At 36.8% G+C, this 5,499-nt stretch overlaps 1 long non-coding RNA gene across 1 annotated transcript; it reads left to right on the top strand.

Moving 5' to 3' along the window:
* Positions 1-1,247: 1,247 nt before the first annotated feature.
* On the top strand, positions 1,248-1,677 carry LOC150109554 (uncharacterized). The gene is made up of 2 exons (XR_016549921.1): positions 1,248-1,332; positions 1,469-1,677. It is a non-coding gene; the product is annotated as an uncharacterized LOC150109554 (long non-coding RNA).
* The last annotated feature ends 3,822 nt before the right edge of the window (positions 1,678-5,499 follow it).

Raw genomic sequence — 5,499 nt, 5'->3', positions numbered from 1 at the left:
GGAGATCAGAATTAGTGCTGCTAATTTTGACCACAAAAAAATAATAAATAAATAAATAATAATAATAATTCAACAGGTACTTTATAGTGTTATTTATTATATTGATGATACAACAATAATGTATAAAAATACACAAAAAAAATATTAATTCTAATAATGCAATACAATGAGATTTACATAGTAAATAAACATAACAAATTAAAATTAAAAACATAATTAAATATTTTGGCTATTTGCAAACTCTAATTAACTCATCATAATGTAAGTGTTTATTTAACTTTCTATTGAAATTATAGCAAAATCAATTGCTCTGTCTTGTGATCTTAAGATTTGATTAATTCGAGTTTGTTAAAGCTACACTCACAGGATACTACAGATACTGGCATTGGGATACTCATCTTGAAGTTGATATGAATGTAACTAATTATAATAAATTAGGTAAGGAAGAATTGATGAGATTATCGGAATTATTGAATAAAGATTTTGCTTGCATCTTAAAACTTTCTATTTCTAAGCAAAATTCTGGAATCAAAATCCTCTTCCTATTTATGAGCAAGATCTGCTGTACAATTTTTTAAACTCTTCTGTTGGCATTCTTGCCAAACGTTTTCCTGATAAAAAAATTGAAATCAGTATAAATTTCTTTCATTATATCATATATCTCCACCCAAACTGAGTAAGAATGTTGTCTTATAGTATTAATATTTCCTATAATTTATGTTCATATGCAAGTAAATAGCTTCCGTCTTCAGCTTTTTCATCACTCATAACTTCAGTTTTACATTTTATGATTAATAGAAATGTAGATTCAATAACTGTTGTTTCTGTTATATTTTGCTTTTTTTTTTTTAAATATATCTTCCACTCCTCTTTTTCTCATGTCTTGTATAGACATTTTTAGACCATTTAATATTTTTGAAGCTTCATGAACTGATAAGTTTTTTATTTTGCAAATGAATATTCACATGATCCATACAAACGAGGATATCAGACCAAACAACTAATAAATAAATAAATTGGTAATCGATTTGTTTTAACAAAGCTTGTGCACCAATTTTTGTGTTAAAATTAGACTTTGGATCCCGTGATGTCTTAAAACTTGATATATTTCTGGAGTTTGTTCAGTGAGTGCAATTACTGTCCTTTTTTTCAGAAGATCATCCAGTTGCAAAATGACTTTTAATAACATTTTTATTACTGACAAAAGTTTACTCCATCTCACAGGAGAAGTGGGAGAAAAAAGTAGAAATTTGTTCCACAACTCCAAAGAATGCCATATGTGATACTTCAGCAGCATGTACACTACAAGATTTATTGCATAATACTGCACAGGTAACATATCTTGCATCATTAATTTTCATAATATGTGCTTGGATGCCATGTATTTAGTCACCATATTCGCACTATTATCACATTCCTGTCCTGTGTAATTTTTAATTTCTAATCCATCAGATGTTATTTTTTCCAGAATATCATACGCAAGTCCAAAAACAGTTGCTGAAAATAAAGATATTTAATATCCAAAAAAAAAAAGAAAAAAAAGTTGCTCTGTGACTTCAAGTGGCATCCCTTAAGACACGGCACCTGAGGCAAGGGTATACCACTCACCGTACTCATGCTATGATGTTGTAGTGCAGTTCAGTGAAGTTGTTTCCATTATAGCGAGAGTGAAATGCAGTAAGTGTTTATTTATTTTTAATGATAATTGCACCCATGAAAGGTCATAAAGCTATCATACATTAGTAATTTTGGTAGGATAAAGATTAAATAATCAGAGTTTCCTATACATACTAAACTGGTACTTTTCAAGCAACTTGAAAAGTGTTTTGATTAGTAGGATAATTGTCTCATACTGGGTAATAATATTCATCTTCCACTTAAAGACATTCTAATACACTTGACCAACTAGGCTGTCAGTGAGAATGGTGGGGTGTTGATGCTCACATAATAGGAAAAAAATAAGACATTGGAATAATCATCCTATCCTGGTTGGCCGAGTGGTTAACATCCCCACTCTACAATGAACATGCTGTGGGTTTGAATCCTTCTGTGAACATGGATGTTTGTGATTCCTCCCCCAGTTGGACCCATACACGAGAGGTTGGTTAGTCAATTTATAATACATTAGTACAGCGTATGGGAAGAGAATTGAGAAACGAGGAACTTGGTCACATTGGATTTGAAAGCCTCTGCATTGTATTCCTTGGGAAACACATGGGAGGGAAGACCGTTCCAGAATACAGCAGCAGCAGTAAGGATGGAGGAAGATGAAGGGAAACTTGTTCTACAAGTTTGGAGTTTGACTGTGAAGGGATGTTGAGTGGTAGTTGCACGTGTTTTAATGGATTTGATAGAGAGAATGAGAATATTGATGATAGTTCTGGTAAACATTTATCCATGAAATGTTTATAGAAAATGCATGCAGTAGATGCTAAATGCCTGCGCAATAGTGGTTGGAGTGAGTATTTTTAGGGATCTCTTAAGGGCATCTTCCCCAGATGTGCAAGCAGATTTGTGATTTGTACATGGTTAATAGCTGTTCGGGAGTAAAGTAATGCCTTGAACAAAAGAGGAATCCTAATTTTTCTGATGCCTAGTAGGCAACAGTTGTAATGTGTTTATGCCAAGGGAGTCTTGATGTCAAGGTAATCCAAGAAGATAGATCTTCTCTTGCATAGAGATTTCAGCATTGTCAAAGGTAAGTCTGGGATATACTGTAGTTCTTTTTTGTTAGGAAAAAAGGCAGAACTGTTTTGCAGGTGTTGAAATTGACAAGGTTATCCAAGCCCATCAAAGAATGGTATTGGAGATCAGAATTTAGGTTTGCAGAGGTTGTTGCTATGTGGGTTGTGGTAGTTTGGTGCAAGATTTGTCAAGTGAGAAAAAATTGAATGTAGTGCACTGTCATTGGCAAAACATTGTATTGGGTTGGTGGTCAACTTGATCAGGTCATTGATGTACAGAAGAAACAAAGTGGGTGAGAGGACAGAATTTTGTGAAACCCCAGCATTAGTTGCATAGTTAGAAGATAGGGAACCATCAACTATCACACTCAATATGCATCCAGGGAAAAAACTGGCAACCCAGTTGCAGAATTCATAGGACAGACCAACGGAGGCTGATGATGAAGATAATAGAAGCTTACTTAATTGGCCCGGTCAAAAGCCTTGGAGATATCCAGTGCAACCACTTGGGATTCGCCAAACTTTTCCATGGTGTTTATCCAGAGATGTGTGACATAGGTGACCAGATCCCCTGTTGAATGGCATTGGCGGAATCTATACTGGTGGTCATTTATTAGCTGAGTACTTTCAAGAAAGCATAGAAGTTGGCTGTTGATAGTTCTCTCCACTATTTTGAAGTGGACTGAGGTGAGGCAATAGTTTGATGGTAAGGATTTTCTTGCAGCTGTTTCAGGCTTTGGTGTAAGCAGTGAGAGAAGACAGAGTTCTTGATGATAACCTGCTTTGGTTCTTCATTTGTGTACAGCTTTAGCACATCTTTTTGAGAACCAGAGCTTACTTACTTAGGGTATGGGAATTTAGAGTGGAATGGGGAATATGTGCTTTCATTCTGAAATGGGTTACTTCAGTGATGCATTCAGTACATATGCTTGGGTTGGAAGACTGAAAGTCTAAATCCATCCATGAGAATGAAATAGAAATCTCGGAGGTCATCACACTTGGTATTCTTATAATGCCAGATGACTTTTGGTTGAGAATAGCTGTGTGGCTGTTGTTTAGTGGTGGAAGAGCTAAGCACTAGGTTTTGGTCTATTAGGTTAGAAGTTACCTAAAGGAGATACAAACTTCATAGTATATTTGGAGGAATCATTATCTGGTACTCCGGTGGGTATGTGAACAATTTGCATAAGGTCATTGGTGATGGCAAATGTCTCAGTACTCCACCGCTTGATCTGTGCAGTTGAAAAAGGAAAGCCAGTTGGTATTGTGTACATTGAAATCACCGAGGAAGATAATCTCACTGCTGAGAGAGTTGAATTGAAGGAAATCGACTTTCACGGAGAGGAAATCAAAGAGCTCTGAGTAGTTGGTGGCATTGGGAGAGTGATAGAGACAGCAAATGAATTTGACAGAGTGGGGACAGAAAGATTTTCAGCTAAACTAGATCAAATCAGGAGATTCTAAATTGAATGCTCTCTTGCATGGTACACATGTATGTCAAAGTAACCGTATGTGTAAATATCTCCCTCGAGCCAAAAGGAGTTGAATAGTGTGTATTTGGGGAAGTTCAGATGAGTAGTGCATGGAGAGTCTGAAATTTGGGTTTCTGTCAGAAAAGCAGGTGGGGTTTTGCAGACTGGAGGTGGAAGTGGACACTGTTGAGGTTGGAGCAGAGACCACATATATTTGTAAGGTGGATCTGAAAGTCTCTGTGGGGTTTGTTGTAGACCGAGTGGATCATACACATTCCCTATGCAACACCGCTCAATTTCCATACAAAAATTCCTCTTTTGTAGTCAGTGTACCATTGCTGATATATTTTATTGCTGCTTTGTTGTTTTTCTTCCAGCTGCTTGCAAAGTAATTGGCCTTCATGCTGGGTAAAAGTAAGAAGTTTAGGCCGGACTTGTATACGTGATTAGGGAGAACTGACTTTAAGGTTGTTCACAGCCACCATTAGTAGTGATGCACTCACTGGTGTGTCACAGGTTACTTTTACCAGTTGCGGGAAAGTTGTCCCATCACTTTTCTTTCATCCGTGTGTCTGAAGCTGTGGCATTTGGTGATTTTGCTGCATTCAAAATGGGATTTTTACATTAGTTTGATTATGTCTTCCTTCAGGGTATCTTCCTTCAGATAATGGTGTTATATTTTTTGTTTTCAGCCTTGATCGAGTCATGAATCATTGAACCAATGAAGTTAAGGAGCAGGGTGGTATATGGAAGTTGATAAATGAAATCAAGCTAGAACACATCCACAACAGTACATAAATTCTAGCTTGATTTCAATTAATTTGATTTTGCAGGATAAAGTTTGTTCTATAGTAGCAAGGTGCTGCTCCAAGCTTTTAATGCATTTTTCTAGGTTGAGGAACTGTTTCGCTGAAGGGAGGCACAGGGGACAGAAGAAAGGCAGGTTCAGGTTCACAAGAAGTTTGTATGCTGATCCGTCGATTTTTATGCACTGAACGTGCATAAAAATCCATTGCTGACAGAAATCACATAGAAGGCCTCTTTTGTGTCTGCAACTTGACACTAGATAGCATCATTGGATTTATGAGTGCTGGATGCCTATGCTGCATTGGATATGTCCAGCATGCTCTGACATCACTGCTTTTTATTATTATTACATAACACCTCATTGAGGGAGAGCACCTAATCTACAGCTCTGTCTCCATCACTCAATTCACCAAGTACAACGACCTGCAACTACAGTCATCATCTACACCAACACCATCTAACATCCACTACCACAGACAATCACAAACATCCATGCCCACGGCAGGATTCGAACCTGCAACCTTTTGGCTGGAGAG

Source organism: Typopeltis vanoorti, chromosome 2 (assembly GCF_054136105.1).
Source record: "Typopeltis vanoorti isolate ZY-2024b chromosome 2, IOZ_Tvanoo_1.0, whole genome shotgun sequence".
In the NCBI taxonomy this organism is placed as follows: domain Eukaryota; kingdom Metazoa; phylum Arthropoda; class Arachnida; order Uropygi; family Thelyphonidae; genus Typopeltis; species Typopeltis vanoorti.
This window is presented reverse-complemented; position numbering and strand designations above follow the sequence as displayed.